This window comes from Suncus etruscus, chromosome 1 (genome assembly GCF_024139225.1).
Source record: "Suncus etruscus isolate mSunEtr1 chromosome 1, mSunEtr1.pri.cur, whole genome shotgun sequence".
In the NCBI taxonomy this organism is placed as follows: Eukaryota; Metazoa; Chordata; class Mammalia; order Eulipotyphla; family Soricidae; genus Suncus; species Suncus etruscus.
In genome coordinates this window covers 51660566-51686597 of record NC_064848.1, presented here as the reverse complement: position 1 = coordinate 51686597, position 26032 = coordinate 51660566, and positions in this window count along the sequence as shown.

Sequence of the window (26032 nt, the reverse complement as noted above, 5' to 3'; positions counted from 1 at the left end):
TCTGGCAGTTGACTTTTATGTGGCCTACCTGGGGCTCAACCCAAGGCACCATGTAGGTTTCCCAATGCACTTCCAGGAAGTGATCCCTGAGCAAAGAGGTGGAGTAAGTTCTGAACATTGCCATATATAGGTTGGGGGAGAAAGAGATAAAGAGAGAGGGGGAGAGAGGAGAGAAGAGAGAGAAAAGAAAGTAAATGTAAAAAAAGAGATGGAAGGATAGAAAGAAATAGGAAATGATAAAAAAGTGATAAAGAGAAAAGGAAATGCTCCTTTATATCTCACCTAATCACCCTGTATCTCATAATGTGGGATAAAATATATACAAATTTTAAAAATTAATACAAACTTTAAAACTCAGAAAATCCATGTAACACTTTACTCCAAGTACTCAGAATAAAGTTTCACTTTAAAAAATGTGAAAGTTGGTTGTCTTTCTGTTTTCACTCTGCTTACTAAAAGATGCATAAGCACAGACTACATACGCAATACAACCTGCTTCCAGTTCATTCTGAAGCATTATAAACCTTTAACAGTTACAACTGAATAGCAATTACAGCCTACACAATTCATTACCCCTTTTAACAGAGTTCTTTTGTTTTGTCGCATGAAAGAAAAGGAAACAATGAATTGATACCCAGTCTTGTATTGCTAAAGCTATAAATTCTATAGAATTATATACTGAATTACTATTTGGCTCTACAATTTGAGGGCTCTGTTTGTTTGGTGCTTTGTTTTGACTAAGGGAATAAGGAAAGTTACAGAGAAATAGCATGTTTAGTTTTCCTTAATGCTTACTTTATTCTTTGAAAGCACAGACTTATTTTTGTTTGGACATATTTTAAAAACCATGTCAAACATAATTTAAATTTGGAACTAAATATGAATTTTCAGACTTTTTACTTTTTTATATTTACTATGAATAAAGAAAAATAAAGTATTCAATGAAGGGTACCAAGACCAAACAGTTATATGATCACTAAGTAGTAATAAAAATGATAGGACTTAAATAGCAAACCCAAAGCCAAGGACAACATCAATACCCAATCTTCAACAAGCTAGACACAGAGGGGACCACTTATACATGCAGCCCCCAGGGGGTTGAGGGAAAGGATGGGAATATGGGATGCATGGTGGGAACATGGGTGGAGGGAGGACAACTTTGGTGGTGGGAATTCCCCTGTTTCAATGTCAATATGTACTAAATATTATTGTGAAAGATATGTAATCCACTTTGGTCTAAATAAAAATTATTATTATAATAAAAATAAAAATATAAGAAGCTTTCCCAATATATAATTTTAACATGTAAATAAATCAATAACATGGATGTTCTTTACCATACAATATGTTTCAAGAAATCTGCAAAAGAAATATCTTGCATTTTTACCTAAACAAAATCTGTCGAAAATATCTTCAGCTGCTCAATACAATGCATTTACTTCACTTTCCAAGAGTCCAAAAACTATCTTTTACCTAATATAAATCATGTATTAAAGATAGTTAACTATATACTCCTGAGCAGGAAACTTTGACAGCTATGACAATAGGAGGTTAGAACTACCAATTACTCTGACTGCATATGTTTCTGAAATACTAGGCAGAGGATTTTTGAAGAAAAAATATCATTGTTAACTATACTATGTTGATGTCCTAAAATAAAGGGGACAATGTTAATATATTATGCTTCTTTTAAGTGTTTCTTATAAATTTTAGAGTGATACAAAGGCAAAAAGAATATTAAATTGAGTTTTTGTGGGCAATTTATGGATAAAGTAGTTACAATATATATTGATAGAGACTACAGTATAGCAAAAGTGAAGTACATTTTTTTTAATTTATTTAAACACCTTAATTACATACATGATTGTGTTTGGATTTCAGTCATGTAAAGAACACCACCCATCACCAGTGCAACATTCCCATCACCAATGTCCCAATTCTCCCTTCTCCCCACCCGACCCCCGCCTGTACTCTAGACAGGCTCTCCATTTTCCTCATACATTCTCATTATTAGGACAGTTCAAAATGTAGTTATTTCCCTAACTAAACTCATCACTCTTTGTGGTGAGCTTCCTGAGGTGAGCTGGAACTTCCAGCTCTATTTCTTTTTTGTGTCTGAAAATTATTATTACAAGGGTGTCTTTCATTTTTCTTCAAACCCATAGATGAGTGAGACCATTCTGCGTTTTTCTCTCTCTCTCTGACTTATTCACTCAGCATAATAGATTCTGTGTACATCCATGTATAGGAAAATTTCATGACTTCATCTCTCCTGACAGCTGCATAATATTCCATTGTGTATATGTACCACAGTTTCTTTAGCCATTCGTCTGTTGAAGGGCATCTTGGTTGTTTCCAGAGTCTTGCTATGGTAAATAGTGCTGCAATGAATATAGGTGTAAGGAAGGGGTTTTTGTATTGTATTTTTGTGTTCCTAGGGTATATTCCTAGGAGTGGTATAGCTGAATCGTATGGGAGCTCGATTTCCAGTTTTTGGAGGAATCTCCATATCGCTTTCCATAAAGGTTGAAATAGATGGCATTCCCACCAGCAGTGGATAAGACTTCCTTTCTCTCCAAATCCCCGCCAACACTGTTTATTCTCATTCTTTGTGATGTGTGCCATTGTCTGGGGTGTGAGGTGGTATCTCATCGTTGTTTTGATTTGCATCTCCCTGATGATTAGTGATGTGGAACATTTTTTCATGTGTCTTTTGGCCATGTGTATTTCTTCTTTGTCAAAGTGTCTGTTCATTTCTTCTCCCCATTTTTTGATGGGGTTAGATGTTTTTTTCTTGTAAAGTTCTGTCAGTGCCTAGTATATTTTGGAGATTAGCCCCTTATCTGATGGGTATTGGGTGAATAGTGTCTCCCACTCAGTGGGGGGCTCTTGTATCCTGGGCACTATTTCCTTTGAGGTTCAGAAGCTTCTCAGCTTAATATATTCCCATCTGTTAATCTCTGCTTTCACTTGCTTGGAGAGTGCAGTTTCCTCCTTGAAGATGCCTGTAATATCCTGGAGTGTTTTGCCTATGTGCTGTTCTATATATCTTATGGTTTGGGGGCTGATATCGAGGTCTTTAATCCATTTGGATTTTACCTTCGTACATGATGTTAGCTGGGGGTCTAAGTTCAATTTTTTGCAAGTGGCTATCCAATTGTGCCAACACCACTTGTTGAAGAGGCTTTCCCTGCTCCATTTAGGATTTCCTGCTCCTTTATCAAAAATTAAGTGATTGTATGTCTGGGGAACATTTTCTGAGTATTCAAGCCTATTCCACTGATCTGAGGACCTGTCCTTATTCCAATACCATGCTGTTTTGACAACTATTGCTTTGTAGTACAGTTTAAAGTTGGGGAAAGTAATTCCTCCCATATTCTTTTTCCCAATGATTGCTTTAGCTATTCGAGGGTGTTTATTGTTCCAAATGAATTTCAAAAGTGTCTGATCCACTTCTTTGAAGAATGTCATGGGTATCTTTAGAGGGATGGCATTAAATCTGTATAATGCCTTGGGGAGTATTGCCATTTTGATTATGTTAATCCTGCCAATCCATGAGCAGGGTATGCGTTTCCTTTTCCGTGTGTCCTATCATTTCTTGGAGCAGATTTTTATAGTTTTCCTTGTATAGGTCCTTCACATATTTAGTCAAGTTGATTCCAAGATATTTGAGTTTGTGTGGCACTATTGTGAATGGGGTTGTTTTCTTAATGTCCATTTCATCCTTATTACTATTGGTGTATAGAAAGGCCATTGATTTTTGTGTGTTAATTTTGTAGCCTGCCACCTTGCTATATGAGTCTATTGTTTCTAGAAGCTTTTTGATAGAGTCTTTAGGGTTTTCTAAGTAGAGTATCATGTCATCTGCAAACAGTGAGAGCTTGACTTCTTCCTTTCCTATCTAGATTCTCTTGATATCCTTTTCTTGCCTAATCGCTATAGCAAGTACTTCCAGTGCTACGTTGAATAGGAGTGGTGAGAGAGGACAGCCTTGTCTTGTGCCAGAATTTAGAGGGAAGGCTTTTAGTTTTTCTACATTGAGGATAATATTTGCCACTGGCTTGTGGTAGATGGCCTTCACTATATTGAGAAAGGTTCCCTCCATTCCCATCTTGCTGAGAGTTTTGATCAAGAATGGGTGTTGGACCTTATCAAATGCTTTCTCTGCATCTATTGATATGATCATGTGGTTTTTATTTTTCTTGTTATTGATGTTGTGTATTATGTTGATAGATTTACGGATGTTAAACCAGCCTTGCATTCCTGGGATGAAACCTACTTGATCCTAGTGGATGATCTTCTTAACGAGGCATTGAATCCTATTTGCCAGGATTTTGTTGAGGATCTTTGCATCTGCATTCATCAGCGATATTGGTCTGTAATTTTCTTTTTTTGTAGCATCTCTGTCTGGTTTAGGTATCAAGGTGATGTTGGCTTCATAAAAGCTATTTGTAAGTGTTTCTGCTTGTTCAATTTCATGAGTCTTGCCAAGATTGGCAGTAGTTCCTCTTGGAAAGTTTGATAGAATTCATTAGTGAATCCATCTGGACCTGGGCTTTTGTTTTTCGGCAGACATTTGATTACTGTTTTAATTTCATCAATGGTGATGGGGGTGTTTAGATATGCTACATCCTCTTCCTTCAACCGTGGAAGATTATAAGAGTCAAAGAATTTATCCATTTCTTCCAGGTTCTCATTGTTAGTGGCATAGAGTTTTTCAAAGTAGTTTCTGATTACCCTTTGAATCTCTGTCATATCAGTAGTGATCTCTCCTTTTTCATTCCTGATACGAGTTATCAAGTTTCTCTCTCTCTCTCTTTCTTTGTTAGGTTTGCCAGTGGTCTATCAATCTTGTTTATTTTTTCAAAGAACCAACTTCTGCTTTCGTTGATCTTTCGGATTGTTTTTTGAGTTTCCACTTCGTTGATTTCTGCTCTCAGCTTTGTTATTTCCTTCTGTCTTCCTATTCTTGGGTCCTTTTGTTGAGCATTTTCTAGTTCTATTAGCTGTGTCATTAAGCTACTCAGGTAAGCTCCTTCTTCCTTCCTGATGTGTGCTTGCAAAGCTATAAATTTTCCTCTCAGTACTGCTTTTTCTGTGTCCCATAAGTTCTGATAGTTTGTGTCTTTATTGTCATTTGTTTCCAGGAACCTTTTGATTTCCTACTTGATTTCATCTCGGACCCACTGGTTATTGAGCATGAGGCTGTTTAACTTCCAGGTGTTAAAGTGTTTCTTCTGAGTCCCTTTGGAGTTCACAAATAATTCAGCAAAGGTAGTCTGCAAAATTTCTATCCTCTTGATCTTATGGAGGTATGTTTTATGTGCCAGCATGTAGTCTATCCTGGAGAATGTCCCATGTACATTGGAGAAGAATGTGTATCCAGGTTTCTGGGGATGGAGTGTCCTATATATATCCACTAGGCCTCTTTCTTCCATTTCTCTCCTCAGGTCTAGTATATTCTTGTTGGGTTTCAGTCTGGTTGACCTATCCTGTGTTGACAAAGCCGTGTTAAGGTCCCCCACAATTATTGTGTTGTTGTTGATATTATTTTTCAGATTTGTCAACAGTTGTATTAAATATTTTGCTGGCCCCTCATTCGCTGCATATATGTTTAGGAGAGTGAATTCTTCCTGCTCTGAGTACCCCTTGATTAATATAAAATGTTCGTCTTTGTCCCTTACAACTTCCTGAGTATAAAGTTTGCATTATCTGATATTAGTATGGCCACTCCAGCTTTTTAATGGGTGTTGTTTGCTTGGATAATTTTTCTCCAGCCTTTTATTTTGAGACTATGTTTGTTCTGACTATTCAGGTGCGTTTCTTGTAGGCAGCAGAAGGTTGGATTGAGTTTTTTGATCCATTTAGCCACTCTGTGTCTCTTAACTGGTGCATTTAGTCCATTGACGTTGAGAGAAAGAATTGTCCTGGGATTTAACGCCATCTTTATTTCAAAATTTGGTGTGTATTTTGGGTAGTCTTGTCTTAGATTAGGTCTTTTAGTTTTTCTCTTAGGACTGGTTTTGTGTCTGTGAAGTTTCTGAGCTGTTTTTTGTCTGTGAAACCATGTATTCTTCCGTCAAACCGGAAAGTGAGTTTTGCTGGGTATAGTATTCTGGGTGAAGCATTCATTTCATTCAGTCTTGTCACAATATCCCACCACTGCTTTCTGGCATTGAGTGTTTCTGGTGACAGGTCTGCTGTAAATCTCAGGGAAGCTTGCTTGAACGTGATTTTCCCTTTTGATCTTTCTGTTTTCAGAATTCTGTTTCTATCTGTGGGATTTGTCATTGTGACTAGGATGTGTCTTGGGGTGGTTTTTCTGGGGTCTCTTTTGGTTGGTACTCTTCGGGCATGCAGGATTTGTTCACATATATTCTTTAGCTCTGGAAGTTTCTCTTTAATGATGTTCTTTCCCGTTGATTCTTCCTGGAAATTTTCTTCCTGGGTCTCTGGGACTCCAATGATTCTTAAGTTGTTTCTGTTGATCTTATTATAGACTTCTATTTTCATCTGTTCCCATTCTTTGACTAATTTGCTCATTTGCTTTAAGTTTTTTTGTCCAATCTCTCCTGCTGTATGGAATTGTTATGTATCTCATCTTCCACAGCACCAAGTCTATTCTCAGCTTCTGATACCCTGTCCCAGAGCTTATCCATTTTGTCATTCACTTCGTTTACTGACTTTTTCAGTCCTGTTAGTTGACATGTTATTTCAGTTTGGAGTTTTGTGATTTCTGTCTTCATATTTTCTTGGTTCTTATTAGTGTTCTGTTCAACTCGATCCATGGTTTCTTGGAGTTCTTTGAGCATCTTCCATATTGCTAGTCTAAAGTCCTTATCTGAGAGGTTGATTAGTTGGTTGGTCATTATCTGGTCCTCAGAATTGTCATCTTCATTCTCTATGTCTGATGCTGGCCTGCGTTGTTTTCCCATTGTCACACTTGTATTGTGGGTTTTTCTACGTGTTGTGGTGGTATTCATTGTCTATATGATGCAGGCAGCACACTCCTCTGGCTCCTCCCTTTCTGGATAGGCTGACTTGCCTCTAAGGGAGGGGAATCCTCCGTGGATGAAGCCTCACACTGGGTCAAATCTTACGCCCGAGCATGCAACAGAGAAGACAGTCCAGAGAGAAATGTTTGCTTCTGTGATATAGCGCCGTTCTTAGTGTGATTTTTCCTTCTTGTTGCAATGGTGTTCTTTCCTTAGAAAGAGTGCAGGGATGCGTAGCGAAGCGGAGCAGCCGTGCTCTGCTGGAGCCTCTTTTTGCCCCACTCGCAAGAGTTTCACGCAAGAGGACAGTAGACAGACATAGACAGGTCACACTCACAGTTTTTCACAGTTGGGCCCCACTGGGCCAGTGTACTTTCGCGGATTTTCCCCACCTGGTGTCCAAAAGTGAAGTACTTTATATAGAAGACACACATCTAGTTGTATGAGAAAGAATTCTATCCTATTTTCCTAAATTGTGTTTCTGGCAAAAAAAAAAAATCTTTGATTAAGACTGCATTTATTGGGGCCGGAGAGACAGCACAGTGGTAAGGCGTTTTCCCTGCATGCCAAAAGATTGTGGTTTGAATTCCAGCATCCCATATCGTCCCCCGTGTCTGCCAGAAACGATTTATGAGTGTAGAACCAGGGGTAACCCCTGAGCACTGCCAGGTGTGACCAAAAACAAACAAACAAACAAACAAACAAACAAAAAGACTGCATTTATGGATTTGTCTATGTGCCTATGTGCTTCCTTAATTTCTATTATATTCAATATATCTATGATTTTAAAAGAAGACATTAGCTATAGAACAAATAGCGACTGTATGGTAGCCTGGTGGAAGAAATATTGAATTTTTCAAAAGGAATATAATCTTGAATTCTTAGCCTTTATTTGGTATCCTATAAATTGTTTTATGGAAGTAAATTAAAATTTCCATTTCTATGATAGCACTTCTTTCTTGTAGAGAACACCTAATAGTCACTAAAAGCATTTCTGTAGTAAGTAAATGAAATATTACATGAGAACAAGAGTGTTATAAATTGACCAATAGACCAATGTCCCTTATAACTCAAGAGAAAAATATCTACAAATAATATTAATATCTATATCTATAAGTATCTCTCTATTTTACCTAAGGATACATAATGCTAACATTTTAAATTTAATAGGGTTCATCAATAAACCATCAAACTACAGATTGAAAGATGACAATAATGATTTTCTAAATGCCCCACATTTAAATATAATAAGAACTTCAATACCACCATATGCCCATTTTTATTCTAAACACTCCAAAGTGATGACATGTATAAATGAGAATATTGTGTGTGTGTGTGTGTGTGAGTGCTGTTGCAGTGACATGAAGGTCAACTAGAGGTTAAAACAAAACCAAAAGCACAACAAATAAAGTCATGCCAATGTCAAGAAAAGTAGAGAAATTGAAGAATGTTAGCACAGTGGGTAGGGTGTTTGTCTTGCACAAGGCAGACCCAGGTTCTACTCCTGGTAATTTATATGATCCCCTAAAACTGACCAAGAATAACTTCTGAGTGCAGAGTTAGGCACAACTCCTGAGCATCTACGAGGGTAGCTCAAAAAAGGTGAAAATCTGAATTGTTTCAAATACTGATTATGTCTTGCCTTTTTCCCTATTATTCCAAGTAAATAATTATATTATCTGTGTCACAGCAGCCTACGGCAAAATTTAAACAGGAAAATATGAATTCTAAAGTAATATTTATTACTTCAAATATCTTCTTTAGAACTTTCAAATACTTTCTGAGACCTGGAAGACTTATTATCTATAGATTTGTCATCTAGGCATTTATTCATCTAGTTTGAACTAACTCACTATAAGCCCCATTTCTGTTGCTCACACTCAATGGAAGTGTCTGTTGAATTGTTGTTCACCAGGGATTCCTAATACAGTATGGATTATCCTGAAGTTGAAATGTCTCCTATGAGACATGTGCCTACACATGAAACAAGTTTCATGATTTGTGTGTGTTTGTTCTTAGGGTTTACTTCCAGTTCTGTTTCAGAAATCACGTCCAGTATTACTCAGCGGATCATATGCTATGTGAGGTATAAAGTCAGGGTTTACATTTAAAAGGCTTTAGCCCTTGTACTATCTTTTGGGATCTGAATGAATTTTTTTCAACAAATGGCTTGCTAATTGAATCATATTAAACTATTAGTGTTTCACTTTATTTATCTGTAAGTCACACCCATTGATGTTCAGGACTTACTTTGGAGCTATGCTCAGGAATCAGTCTAAGGGAACAATTAGTGAATATTATGTCAGAAAATGTACTGAGTCATCAGAACATAACTAAAGCAACCTATCCAAGAATTTAGTAAAATTATCATTCTTCCTTTCAGATTGTTAACAAATGAATTAAAAAAAAAGCCATCCTAATGCCTATTCATGCATCTTATGGCTGCTACCACCTCTTAATGGTTACTGTTGTATAGTATCACCACAGAAATAACATTATTTAGGCAAAAGTATTTACAATTAGACCCTCTTGATGAAGTTATTTAGATATACAATAAATACATCAGTAAATTTACATAATTTTGATATATAATAATACATAATATGATATGTAATATATTTTATTGCAGTGAACTATGGAACTGGAGAAATGTATTTTATAAATGTTGCAAGTAAATAAAAGAAAATTGAGTTGGAGAAAAATTTGTTTCTTAGTCATTCACTTATCAATCTTAATAGTTAAATATACGTGTATTTATACTCCTTTTTAGTAACCTAGTCAACATTTTACATATTGTCCATTTTAAACTCAGTTTGGAAAAGATTTTAAGCCTTAACATATTCATTCAGCAAACATTTTATTAAGACAATTATATTCTTGACACCTTTAGTATTGGATATACAAGTGTCAATAACAATAAAAGAACTCATAGAAAAAAAGCTTATGCTATAGAAATAATCTAGTAAATAGATAAATATATAGTGTGTTCTCATATGATAATGTTAAAAGTGAATAGGTTAAATAAATGGGTAAGGAGGATCACTACTAGCAAATTGATGATAAAATAATCTTCATTAATAATGTGACTTAAAAACTAAGAGGAAAGGATTAGGCCACACTCAGCCTGGCTGAGAATCACTTCTGGCTCTGCGCTCAGGAATTACACCTGGTATGTTCAGGAAATTTTCTATGCTGGTAACTAAGCCAGAATCTTCTGTGCTTGAGACAAGCAGTCACAATACCTAAACTTTTTTGGTGCCTGGATAATTACAGTTTGCAAAAATAAAAAATAAGAAAATTATAGTTTAGGTGATAGTTGTAGTTATAGTAAATTTACTATGCTGACGTTCAAAATTACTATACCCAACCACTACAAAATTCCCATAATTGTCCACAGCTTCCATCATCACATCATAATCTGTGGTGTTAGAGCAACAATACAGGAGATAGGCTTCTTGTCTTACACAAGATTCACCCAGGTTTGAACACAGAAACCACATATGTTCCTTCCTGGCCCCATGAAAAGAGATCCCTGTGCACTGAGTCAAGAGTAAGCCTTAAACCGAAGTGGGTTCCCTTGAATAAGAAAATACAATGAAAAAATAAAATCAGGCCTCACAATATTTTACTGAGGGTTATATTTTATGAGATATCTTCAATTTAATAACTCTGTAGTGCTTGAAATTGCTCTTTCAAATATTATCACATTTAGTTCCTAAACATCTGTTATATAAAGCAGGAAAGTAAAATGATTGCTATCTTATTGCTGAAAAAAAAGTCTTTCTAGTTATGGGCCATAACACTCCTCACATGATTCTACTGTTTCAAATATGCTCTATGATAAAAATCCAAACCTATGTCTGATTTTCTTCAAAAGACGAATAGACATGATTTAAAAATCTTTTTTTAATTTTATAACATAACTTCTTCACAAAATAGATGTTTTTCCAATATGATTGATATTAGTTACAAACAAGTTTAAAAAGTGAAACAGACTATGTATTCAATATTTAGGTACATTAATTATTATAGCTGTAAGGTTTACAGTTTTAGTGCATTTTCCATCACATAGGGGTGTTGTTCATAGGAATGCTGTTAATCAATTACAATAGATTAAGTTATTTATTTAAGAGTACTAAGTAATATTGTCTTTTCTATTTATTTCTATTTCTATTTATTGTCTTTTTCTATTCTGAGTTTTGAAATAAGTAGAAAATATACATTAATGAAATATTGCTGAAAACAAATAAGTCCAGAAATTTTTATGTTTCTGAGGGAAATTGTGTGCAAAGTTTGTATTTTTGCATGCAAAAAATTATATACTGGGGCCGAAGCAGTAGCACAGTGGTAGTGTATTTATTTGCCTTGCTAATCTAGGACAGACTGCGGTCCAATTTCCCAGTGTTCCATATGGTCCCCCAAGCCAGGAGCGATTTCTGAGCACATAGCTAGAAGCAACCCCCAAGTTTCACCAAGTGTGGTCCAAAAACCAAAAAAAAAAATATATATATATGTGTGTGTGTGTGTGTGTGTGTGTGTGTGTGTGTGTGTGTGTGTGTGTGTGTGTGTATACTGATAAAGGGAATTAGAGATAAGTTTTATTTGATTAAAGGATATTCTTAGTATTAATTTTAGTAATACATCAAAATGACATTTGACAAGATTTCTAACATAAGATTAAACAAAATATTTAAATTTTGCTTGAATTAGCTTTCATTTTAAATCTCAAAAAAATTTTTTTTGGTTTATTGGCCACACCCAGTGACGCTCAGTGGTTATTCCCAGCTATGTTCTCAAAAATCATTCTTGTCTTGGGGGACCATACGGGACATTGGGGAATGAACCGAAGTCCGTCCTTGGTTAGTGCATGCAAGGCAAACTCCCAACTGCTTGTGCCACCGCTCCAGCCCCTAAAATATCAAAATTTATTAAAAATGTTTAACATAGTAAAGATACTTCACCAAAGATATAGAAAGTTGTTTTAATATAACTCATTTTAATGCATGACTGTACAATTTCATCTATTTCCCTCATTTTGTTAAATTTTATTTTAATTATTTCAGCCTTATTTATAAGAACACATATATATTTCTATATGAAAAATAGATCAATGTCAATGACAAATATTGACTCAGCAAATTTTCAGGTAATATTTGTACCAATGAATAGATAAAAATTTAAATATAAATTAAAAAACTCATACAAAAATATAAAATATATATATAAATATATAAAAAACATATAAAAATAAACCCAGATAAAGAAATCATGATGCATTTCAATTAGCATAGTAAAGTAAAAAACTCTAATCAAGAATTCTAATGGAAAGAAAGTTTTGTATTTCTCTGATAGAAGAATCCTCTGTTTTCTCAACCAACTCATCATATAGTATTAAAAACTAATCATTGGCTGGTTAATTTGCTTAATAGATTTTGGATAGTTTGACTATAGCTTCCATCTATAATCAGTCTAAGTAAAAAAGCAATTTGTTTTTTGTTGAATATTAAATGTTTCCTTTAAAACATGTTACTGGCTGGGGCAGAAGCAATAGCACAGCAGGTAAAGTGTTTGCCTTTAATGTGGCCAACCTGGGACAAAACTGGGTTCAATGCCCAATATCCCATATTGTCCTCTGAGCCTGCCGGAATGATTTCTGAATGCAGAGCCAGGAATAAACCCTGAGAGCTGCTGGATGTGTCCCAAAAACCAAAAATAAATAAACAAACAAACAAAAAAAAACAAAAAAAGGTAAACAAGTTAATGGAGTATTTCTTAGAAAATGCAGCACAAAATAGTAATTTTTGTTTCAAACTAATTTATAATTTGGAAAAATTGGCATTTATTAAATTCACATTTCTATCTCAGTTATTTTATCTATATTTATTCTGTTAATTCATTTCATATTTTCCATAGAATTCAAAATGCTATAGTTGGGCTAAAGAGATAGCACAGAGTTAAGTTTAGGTGCTTGCCTTGAAAGATGCCAAAATTTATTCAGACTCAGTTAACACTCCTTATTCCCAACCCCCACATCCATCTCCGAGATAAATAAGCCCCAACATTCCAGGAGCAATCTCTGAGAACAGAGGTACTAGGAAGCAATGAGCATCATTGGGTGTGGCCCAAAACTTTCCACAAAAAAGGCAACAAGTCGAGTGATAGGAAGCGCAAAAAATTTAAAATCTTGTATTAGAATATTACTTTCTATTAATTGCTATTACAAAACTTTAGGGAACTACTACTGTATGAAGGTTTACATATAAATGCCACTCTATGAGATTTAATAGGCATGGAAAGGGGTTGTTATTCTTGTCTTTGTATTCTATATTCAAGGGGAAAAATTACAATGAAAAAATAAAGATACTGTAGAATCATTCAACTCTATCATCAAAACTGAGCACTGCTTCTTACTGACTTTGCAATTTTGAATAACAACTTTAGATTTTTAGTTTTAGTTCTTTAAAGAACTATAGCAGGGGTCCTCAAACTATGGCCCTCGGGCCACATGCAGCCTACAGAGGACATTTATTTGCCCCTCAGGGAGTTTTTGTGCCACTGAAAGTCCCGTCAGAGGCTGACTTATCTCAGATAGAAGTGTCTCTGTGTGGAATGTGTTCTGCACTCTCTGACTCATCTTCTTCTCTCTACATTTCTACTCCTCTCAGTCTCAGGCAGAGGTCTCAATTCCCTCGGGCCACTATTTTTCATAGTTTGTGTGTGTGTGTGTGTGTGTGTGTGTGTGTGTGTGTGTGTGTGTGTGTGTGTGTGTGTGTGTGTGTGTTTTAATATAGTCTGGCCCTTCAATGGTCAGGGAGACAGTGAACTGATCATCTTTTTAAAAAGTTTGAGGATCCCTGATAAAGTAAGCTTACCAATCAAGTATACCTAATGACTAAATAATACAAATCTGTTAAATGTTAAATCTGTTATGGCAGAGAACAGTCACTTAACATACAGTAAGTTACAATGGTAACAGTTCAAGATTCATTTAATTGGAAAGTTCACAGAGCTTTCTCAAACAAACCATTTATTGGTGAGCACCATTGATTATTGATTGAATATGACTATATAAATTTTAGATTAAATAATTATTTGAGCAGGAAGAGAGAATTACTGGAAATTACTAAGCAAATGACTAGCAGTAAACACATTTACTATTTCCTATAATGTTGCAATCTACTTCAAGTAGATAATGGAATTATTTAAGTTCTGAATAAATCATTTGATGCTGCATTTCTTGATTAATATATTTACATGTGTAATGTTGTATTTGTTGTCATGAGTGGAGAGAGAAAGTTTATCTATTTTCAGGGGTTATTTTCTTCAATTATGACTTATATACCAGTGGGACAATTGTGATTTAGTTTCATGATTCCTTGTTACATAGAACATGTAAAACATTTAATGTGTAAGAAGTTAATTTTTTTTAGTTAATTTTAAATTTATTTGTACCAAGTTTTTTTCAAATGCAGAATTTATAGTAGCAAATTGTAGCTTGCCTTTTCTGCATCTTGTTCCACTTAGGGTATTTAATGAAGTAATTGGATCTTTACCAGTTAAAGCTGAAGTCATCCACTGTGTCATCTATTGCCCAAGAGCTTTATACATCATTGTGGCTTTAAAATCTGTATCTTTTCTGATAATTTTTATAAGCTTTAAATTTTTATTTCTGGCTTCTACTGGAAAAATGATGGTGGATGAATTCCAATCATTTCCCAGTTAACAATCCAAAATTGAACACTTTTTTTTGTGTTCTATTCATTTTCCTGACATCATTCATTTCATTACAAATCATCTCACTGTTTAGCATCACTCAAGTCAGAGAATGGTATGTAACACTTTTCTTCACTTAATAATCAATAAATCAAACTAATTCTATATCCCATCCTAGGTATTTCAACCTCAAATCAGGAGCTAGATATTTCACATCTGCATTATTTTAAGTTCCTCTAACCAATTTAAATTAATACATTTGTAACAATAATGTAATAAATCCATTCAAATTTAATATAATGATACCTTCTATGTATTTGATCATCACAATGCTTCCCAATATGAATTCCAAGTTCTAGTTGAGAACTTGTAAGTGTTTCAAAAAAAGACAAGTTATTTTGCCCTGTAGATATGGAGAGTCAGCTAAAAAAAATTGCTAGGTATCATGGTTAATTTGTATGTCTGTGTGTCTGTAATTATATGTATGTACATAATTTAGGACTGTCAGATAATCACTAGAGCCAATATATATATAGATAATTAAGCTCAATCTGACAAATATGAATCTCTCTATAGCATGTTAGTAATTAAATTTAGGTAAATAACTTAGAATTTAGTTCTTTTCTTAAACTTTTTTTCTTTCAAATTTTTTGAAACATTTGTAAGCACTAAAATGTAAAGAGCACTATTACTGCATTCAAAGACCTTGGAGTAACAGATAAAAGTTCATCCTTATGAACATACGATGGATGTTTAAGTACCTATTACACTTTCCTCACATGTATGGTCCTCATTTATTTCAATTTTATTTCATAATAAGTAAAAATAACAATTACTTTTCCTGAACTTCTACAATTTGACAACCTCATGATATAATCACGGGTATATGCCAATATTTCAAAAGTGTCATTCTCTTTCTAGAAAATTCTGGTGTTTTTCCTGCCAATAAATTAATTGAAAGATCAGAGAGAAAAGTATAGCTGAATTTATATTAATCTCATAATCCTTTCTAAAATTCACATCCCCCAGAATTAAGTTAGCCTTTTATTTAAAGATCAGCATTTTAAAGCTATTCTCATTATTTTTATAAAAAGAATACCAACACTAATTATTTGTCTGTTCATAGGCAACATGATTATATTTATGTCTTGAGTGTAACAATAATCCTACAAGTCTAATCTTGAAATAAAACTTAATTATCTTTGTAACTATTACATTTATGACACAATATTTATTATAAGGGAAACATTGTTTGATTTTGAATGGAACAAAATTTTTTCTTCATTCTTAAAAACAAAAGCATCACAGTGTCAGTCCAGAGTTTGTTGTTTTTGCTGATCAAAGGAGAAACTAAATTTCATAATTAACATTTAACCTATTAATATGAGTAAAATTAAATATTTAAATATATTAAACAATTAAGGTCAAGGCAACAGAGAACAGCTGGCATAAAACATATAGAATAATGAGTTTCATATTGGTGTGGATGAAGAATCATGGATTTTAGTTTCAGAGAAAAAAGGTTTAGTTTTTATAGTACATTCTATAAGATAAACCAAAGTGATCAGGTTCTCTGAGTCTTGATGTTTTCAGAAATAAATTCTAAGTATAATATTTGCTTTGTAATTTTTGTATGTAAATGAGAATTAAATGACATGGGTATAAAGTTTACACCATATTATCTGTAGATGAGAATTATTTGATTCTGTTTATTAAATAAAAATAAATTTTATAATGAGTCTATAACAAAAATCCTTTGACAAACTTGATATACCCATACTTATTGTTTACTTGTACATAAATTATACAAATCATTAAAAATTTGACAGGTTTTATTTTTACAGATTAATCTAGGTTTCTATTATGTTTACTATTATAATTTATAATGCATTTCTATTTATCATCTACTTCTCAAAACTCAGTTTTCAATTATTAAAAAAAAAGAAAATTATTTTACCATCATGTTTTGTAAATAGAAACAGAAAAGAACAAGAACTGGGTTTTACTACTTGCTATTTTAAGGAAAGTTCTGTTTTATTTTCTAGTCCTGTGGGAGATAGTATAATTTAACATAAACAGTTAAATTAGGACTCTAGCTGTTAACAGTTAATTTCCTTTGACTTCTGGCCTAGTAAATTGGTTCAGGAGATGACAATATCCACATTGCAATTGCCTCTATAATGTCCTATTCCTATGTTTTGGAATTTGTATTGTTATAATAAGATTTATGGTCAGCAACATATGACAAGATTTTCTGCAAAGACACAATCAGTACATTGACTTCCCAACTCAAAATCTCACCAAGGAAGACAACTCACAAATTGCAAAAAGAAATGGTCAATGAATTTTATAGCTCTTACAAAATTTTACTAGATTATTTTCCCTATTAAAGTTTCATAAGAATTTGCTTGAACATTTTTTTAGCAAAGGAAAATGTGCACTTTATAATAAAAGTGGAATAATCATTGAAACTAATTCATTGCTTACTGGGATAGATTTTTTTTTCTTTTTAAAAATTATCAAAAGTGCTAGATATCTGAAACCTACTTTTTAAAATTTAATTGCTTTATTTAAGCACCTTGGTTATGAATTTGTTCATTGTTAGGTTTAAATAATACTTTTTTTTTTGAGCCACACCCGGCAGTGTCCAGGGGTTACTCCTTGCTATCTGCTCAGAAATAGGTCCTGGCAGGCACGGGGGACCATATGGGACACCGGGATTCGAACCAACCACCTTTGGTCCTGGATTGGCTGCTTGCAAGGCAAAAGCCGCTGTGCTATCTCTCCGGGCCCTATATAATACTTTTAAACCAGTTTTACTTTCTAACTTCCATGGATAAATGCTACGTTTACCTTTTTTGTGTTTTCTGTGGTACTGTTGCTAAAGCTAGAATTCTTCTCTCTCTTGCCCTCTAGTGAAGCTTGTCAATATAACATTGCTTATTCCTCATGTCTCCTCAGAGAATTTATCAATGTGATGCCATTATTGAATCATTTGTTGTAGTTTATTATCTATCCTCCAACTATAGCAGAAAGGGTACAAAAGATAATAAAAAAAAGAGACAAAAAGGGAAAGAAGTTTGTATAGAATAAAGACACAATTAATTTAGGAAGGTTATGCAGGTTGAAAGAAGTACTGCTACTCTTGTTTCCACTATTTGTTGTCCGAGAAAAATAATGATAGAAACCAAAAAAATATCTCTTTGGATGTACCTGTAAAGGTGATTGGAACAAGAGTCTAAACTTTCATGGACATATTATTTATCTTTGTGTTCTGTGTTCCATCACAGTCACAACACAAAAATAGACATTATGCAATTTGTGTTCTTAAATGGAGAAAACTCGGTTTATATAATATGTATTTTATTTTTATAAAAAAATATTCATAAAGATTGGGTACATTCAGAAGACAGGGTACATTCAGAAGTACTCAAGGGACACCAGAATAAAAGGAAGGTGAGGGAAGAATATGGTTGCCAAGAATTTATTCAGGAACTCACATATGCTTGTTATGTATGTGTTGTACAACTTAAACTATAATCAAGCCAAATGTTTATTTTTAATAAAGTCACATAAAAGTGGTTTTCATAATTTTTATGTATTAAATTTTAAATTTCCATGCTCATAAAGAATATAATATGTAGAAAATAGCTTTTATCAGGTTTAAAATAAAACTATTTTTTTCTAAAAATATTAGGATTTTGTGACATTAGTGTTCCAACCTAACTTTATCACTTAGAATACTCTTGAATAAATTCTTAATTTAATCATAATGAATAGAGGATATAGGTATCTATAATAAAAACTATAAACTTAAAATGGATAATAATAAAGGTTTGCTTGGCTAAAGTAATTATGCTTTTAGCCATCATTGGAACATCGATTCCCCATAATCCCTCTCATTTCCTGAAAATAGTTAAGTCAAATGTAGTGCAAACAGAGACAATAGAATAATTAATCAAGGTCACTGGAAGTTTCAATTCATAACTACCTGACCAATCTGAGCAGAAGACAATTATTAATCAAAGACAATCTATCTGGAAAATGTTAAGGTATTATTATTTCTACTGTTACATTAAGGGAAGAAGCCATTCCCTTAGACTAACACTAAATTAAACATTATGGAAAGATTATCTAAACCATGTAGAAAAGATATGTCCTAATTTAAATTCTTAAAATTTGATGTTCATTCAAATTACATCTTTTGTTTCAAAATATTTGACTGTAAATTACTTAAAATCAAGTTTTCACAATCTAAGAATCATTGCCATTTTGGCCAAATACTTTACTGTTCTAGGAAAATTTCCTGTGCACTGTGGAATGTTTAGCATGTCTAATCTCTATGGGTAGTGATCTATAAAATCTAAAAAACAATCAAGAAAACAAAATTCATCTTGTGCCTGAAAACACCTGACCTAAACCAAAGTTTTATTTTAATTAAAAAGCAATATCAAAAAGTAACACATGAGGCAGAATCTTAAATGAACATGACAGCAGGTAATATACAAAGCACTATACTTATGCTTTATACTAATATGATCTGAAGATATTTAAAAGTAAGACACCTAGAGTATGAGAAACTATTTCAATATTAAAGAATAACAGAAAGCATAAGAACATTGAATACAGGTCTGTTGCATTCCAAACTTGGTATTTTTCTACTATCCACCTTAAAAAAAGTTGAAGCAATTCATTTCCTCTGTAATAAATGTTATAATGATTTTCAACTCTAAATGATGTCAGTCCCTTCTAGTCTCAAGTTTAGAAAATAAATTGTTCTATGTTATTCAAATACTTATCCAATTCAAATAACTCAAATGTATAACACTTCATCCTGACCAGCATGTCAATTATTTCACAAGTATTTAGGTATAGAACTAATCAGGAGAGATATCATGCTTGCTATATAACTAGTTCTATTCACTATACTAATATTCAGATCCAAAGGCTAATGTAGGACATACATTGCAATAAAAGAACCTTAAAATAAACATGATTGCAACATATTTCTGTAAAAATATTCCATCACCTCTGCTTCATGACCCAGAAATGTGATGTAAATAATTTACAATAATATAAGTGAGATATCACCTGGTGTGTGTGGACCAGAGATAAATTTAGTTTTAAAAATGAGAGGCAAAATCAGTAATCTGTTGCAGAGAAAAAAAAAGTTAATGTAACTGGATTTTTGACTCCTTTTTTTATCTTGTCTCCTTGCCATGCCAAATAAATGACAATATTTGAATGATATTTGTATATGGACAGCTTTCCTTTTAAAAATAAATCTGTTTTTCAGTTGCTGCAGAAGCATGACAATGTTTAGATAAGCAGTTTAGGTGCACTTGTTCATTGTGCTTGTTATAAACAATTCAGAGACTAGAAACCCCTATGTAGCATTTATCTTTGCATGATCCAAATAAACAATTATGCATTATTTTCTTTTTTATCATTTACTTGCTCATTTCCAGTAAATTTATCAAAATTTACTGAGCATATGCTAAGCACTAATAATGTTGTGATCAGAATGCAAAAAAATACCATTAAGACTTTCTTTCAAAATATGAGGCAATTATTCTTATAATTAACTTATTATAAGCTTTTTATTTGACAAATCTTTTCTCTATATAAATTAATATAATTTCACAACAACCAAAAATGAATAAATAAAAAATTGATGAGTTATTGTGAAGAAATATGTGGTAATCATAACTCTCCTATCATATTAGCCTTTACTCTTATTGTAAATAGGAAACATATTTTGATTGATGAACATGAAATAATCATTTGCTCCTAGAAAAATATACAGAAAGACATAGATGAGACAGACAAAATGTCAATATGATTAATATATGATTTTATTATTTTCCTAAATGTGATTAAAAACTATCTCCTTATTTCCAAATAATGTATCCACTGAATGTCTCTAAAGACTGTTAATGCTAAATATATAGGATTAAAGATTAAAAAGGAGTAAAGTAAAACAAAAAATCTATTGACAATAGAGCATTATTATGTCTACTGTAAAAAACTTTTTTTCTTCAAAATATAACAATAAAAAGTTATCTTATAAAGTAACATGCACACAAATACATACTTTTGATTCAAAGGAGTTTATTGTTGCTTATTCTTGTGCTGAAAATGAACTGTAGAACAAGTTGAGAAAGAACATAGTGTCTCTAATGTCTCGAATTTAGAGCATTAGAAATAGTGCACATTAAATGAAATATATATCAATAATATAATTTATGTAGCATAATTGTTTTAAAACTAATTGAGCTATGCACATATGTACTGAAAATAAAGTCTGAAAGAAAATACTACTGAAAATAGAAACACTACAAACAATTGCAATGTATTCTGAGAATACTGACTGAGAGATTGTTCCACATCCTCTCCCCTGTGTTTCTTCTTCCTTCCATAATGGAGTTCAATAGAATCCCTAGTCTTCAAGCTAATATTGTTTAAATATTACTAATTTAATTCTAGTATTTAATCTCTCATTTTACAAGGGAAATGATACAGAAAAAAATGATGGACTTTCGCAAGGTTTTTTTTCATTAACTACAATCTGACTGTAATTTAAATCAGTTCTCCTAATGTTCTTAAGAATACTAATAACACTGACTTAATTATTTCATTGCCCACTTTCTTAGGAAGATTCCAATGTACAGATAACAGAATGCTTCATATTTCTTCAAAAGAAAAATGAACATGTCCAAAAAAGTTTACTGTTCAATTTCTTTCATATCTATTTCTAGGTTGTTTTAGGTCCAGGACTGGCCTAAATGTTCTAGCAACGTAAAAATATCCAATAATGGATACAGGGATAGTTTTAATAACAGAAAGATCTCAGGATATAATTGATTTCCCTTACTTTATATAATTTCTTATGTAGACTATTATTTGTCTTATTTTAGAGTGGATTTATCCTACTGACATAACATTAAGGTTACTAGTCATATCGAGTATAAATCACTTTAAAAATATAAGCAGCTACATAACTAAAGTAAGAATAAGCACAAATAAAATTGGTTAAACATAATTATAATTATAATACATATAACTTTATTCAGATATATTTGTTTTAATATTTAATAAATATTTAATAAATTTACAAATTTAATAAAATTTGTATTTGGTGTATTTTTACAGCAGGTCTCCAAATTTTAAAATTGGTAAAAAAAATAAACAATCATATAAGCTACCAACTTATACATTTGCTGAGATTTAGAACATATGACTTACTGTAAGACCTCTACTTAAAAATTAACAGTACCAAATTAAGTTATAACATAAGTGAAAACTCAATCTCTTTTCCTGCTACAGGATATTAGTCAGTTGTTGCAACTGTGCAAAAATAAATAAATTTCAATGTCTTTTTAAGTGTCTTCATCTGATGCTTACACACATTTATAACTATCATATATTGAAATTATAAAGTTCCTAATAAATCATATCAATTCAATATACATTTTCTCAACGTGAATGTTTAAGTGTTTAGGAACCCCGCTAAAATTTTTTTTCCATTAAAACTGGTAGACCAAAATCTGACAACATTCTACATAACTCAGAAAATAAAGATATTTTAGACACATAGGTATGAAAACAAAACCCCTGTTGTTTCCTTACACTTAAAATGGATGAAAATATGAGAGTGATAGAGACCAAAGAATGTGGGTAGGGGAGGGAAAGGAAAGAGGGAGGGGGAGGGAAAAAGGCAATTAAGCTAATGCAAGTTGGGTGTCACAAGGTTATAGATATTTCAAGAGCTGAGCAATTTACCGTCTGGAAAAGGAGAAGAGCTCTTGCATAAAATGTCCCCCAGTTCAGATTTATTATGCTTTTAGTTGTGTTATATGTGATACAATTAGCAGGAGGTGCCAATAAGGCGTTCTCTCAAGGACGTGGTCATCCCGTGCCATCTGTTATTAATTGCATTGTCCTTTCCACATCCAGCTAGAGGGGAAAAAGTTCTCTGCGAACACCTGCAAATTTTTACTACAAAATGTCTAGAATTTAAAAATACTAAAAAAAATACTTAAAGGGACTTAAAAATGGTCGTATCTCTGAAAATTGTTCTCTCTGAGATAAAAAATAAAAAATATATACAGTAAGTCCTGATTTAAAATGTTTGCTACTGTGACTGTTCTTCTATCATTATATTCTGTACAGTGATAGCTTTATTAGAAAACAATATACTGCATAAACAAAAAAATAAATAGCACATTCTTCTAGAAATGCAGCCATACTTTATAGGGCTTTGTAAAGACATAGATATCTAGATTTTTTATTGTAAAATCAGAAAATAGTAATACTAATAATTGATTTGAGTTTTCAAATTTTTTGGTATCTTTTAAAATCCAGATCTGGAGATTCATATTGCTATAAATATGTAAATACTTTTTTAATTTGACATCTATTTTCATAGACATAATTTCAAAATATGAACCAATAGTTGCTGTTAAAATAGATAGCTATTAGAACAATTTAAACTACCGGTAATTTCAGAAACACTAACTTACTTTTAACCATCTGTGTTGCCTGTGCTTTTCTCTTTTCCACCCATGACTTCAATCTTTGAAGCAGGCAACTGCTACAGCCAGACTTGTTTTCTGTGCTCTTGTTTGAACAGGAATGAATACTCCCGATGCTTTAGAGTGAAGCTCTAAAGCACTTCATGGCAGTGTTTTAAAACTCCTTTATGGCCAGTAATTCAAAATATTTTAACAATAGCATTGAGATTATTTTGAGGAGCTGAGGTTAGGATGTATGTTAAAGAAAATGAATACCATATAAATGATATTTCCAGAGAGAAAAACAGTGTTAGATAGTCTAAATACCCACAGTTTGCTTGACAGTTAAATTACCTAGCTCATCTCATGTTGTAACTTGAACAAACCTCCATTAAATTCTATTTATTGAAACTTGGCAAGGGAAAATAAAATATTCATCTAAAGAATATCAGAAGAAAATATAAAATCAAGGAAAATTTTAATGCAGTCTCAAAATCAAGCTAATTCTCTCTGCCTGCAACATTTTATTATATTAAAATTGTCAACAGAATTAGTTTAATACAGAAAAATAAAATATTAAGGCATTTCTTAAAAGTGGTCAGTTGACTGTTTTTATTGATAATGACAATTTTCTTGTACCAAAATTCTCAGAAATTGTTCACTTTCCAATATAAGCAAAAATTTTTGTGTGAGCACATCAAATTACTTTCTATTCTCTTTCTTCCTCACTCTTTTTTATTAAGATATATATCAATTTTTCCTGGGTTTCAGATTATCAATTTGCTTACAGAATTTATAACATTTATTTATTTTGTAATTGTCTAGAGATAAAACAATACTTCAGAAACAAAGAATGTAAAAATGTTGTATGATACAAATTGCAATGAATACATCTGAGTCTTTAATTGTAATATGTGATTTAATTTTTATATTAGCATAAACCTTGTAACTATCAATTACAATATTAAATCATCACATTTCTCTATCTCATATTTTTATATTTGGACACTTGGTAATACTTCTAGTTGACAACAAGACAAGCAAGAAACTTTAGGGTCCTAGAACTGAATTAGAATAGACTGAACATGATTCTCTCCTAGGGGTAGATTCACATTAAAGCAATGATCTGATAAATTGTTCTTTGAGGAAGTTAACTTTTAGTTCTTTAGTCACAGAGGCAGCATATCTTAGAATGTCCATAGAATAGTTTATCTGAAAAAGCTGTGTGTTTTAGTCAGTATGAGATGATATGCCATGGCTGTCAAAATGCTGTCACTTTAAATAGAATTCAAAAAGGTAGATCAAACTTTTAACATTCCAATTAAATATTTATGAATAAGCAATTTATATGTGTCCAGGAAGCTATCTAATATATAATAATTTGAATGCCAAAAACATCTACCTCAGAATAAAATAAAAAAACAAATGATACATTTGATTGGAATGTTATTGAACATGCTTGACCAATCAAATACTACAATTTACTTGTTAAGTATGTTTTTTAACATCAAGTGAAGTTTTAAATTCTTAACTATATCTTTAAAAATTATGCTTTATATAATGATGTCCAGAAAAATAAGAAAACAAGCAAGGCAATGAAAACTTAAAAGCTCATATTTTCTTGCCAGGAAAGATAATGGTTTGAAATTTAGATCTCAGTGACTAGATGCATAAAAATCCGTAGGCTAGTGATATAATCAAGCCAAATTTCAGTTTCTAAATAGAAGAAATGACAGTAACAAAATATTCCTTTTAAGCATTGTGAGGAAATAAATAATTTACTATTTTCACTAAGTGCATAAAGAATAATGAATTCTTGAGAGCTGGGATGATTGTAATATAAGAATAACTATAAATACTACTTAAAAATAGTCAGAAATTTTAATAATAATAAAATGTATATATTTTGTCTACTTTATATTAAGGAAGACTATATATCAGACTGCTGGAATAACTGGTTCTGGAGAAAACCAAGTTGATGAAAATGAATGTTTAACCTACATTATAGTTTATATAAGACAATGATCATTTCATTGCTATGACATAATAGAAATAATGGAGCAACTGTGTAGTTTTAGAGGTTAAAGTAAGCACAATGAACTAAAACTAAAAAATTTACATTTCACTTTAATTTAAAGAAAATATTTTCCAGCTTACAACATAAGTCTATATGTACCAGTTAGATCTTTCTACTAGTAAGAAATTAAAATAAATCACATCAATTTTAACTTTATAATATTTTCTTTGATTTTATTTTTATGAATATGCTGTGGATGTTTTCTTTATTTTTTCTTAATTTTGTAAAATATACTAAGAAAATATACAAGCTGAGTATTCAGTATAATAACATTAATACTTGTGTTAATACTAAATACTATTTATTGTGCAAAGATTCTTTGATATGCCAAAGTGTATTTAATTTTCTATTGAATTATCAAAATAAATTCATTACTATTTTCTTTTGTTTTGTTTTGTTGGACCACACCTAGAGGTACATCGGGTTTATTCCTGACTCTGGTGCCTGGGATTGAACCTGGGTCCTTTGAGAGCAGATTATGTACCCTGCCCTCTACACTACTGTTGTGCCTTCATACTATTACTCTTTTAAACAGATAGAATTTTAGATGCAAACTGTTTACATTGTTATTTTGTCCAAAACATAAATTGAAATTAAGTTATTGTGAGGAAAATACATTCATCTGAAATTTAACAGATTTGGAAAAATCAACAGAAAATAGATTTTTTTCTTAGCCCAAGCCTGCATTTAATATAGAGTTCTCATAGTCTCAATATTTGTCTGATTTGTTTTCC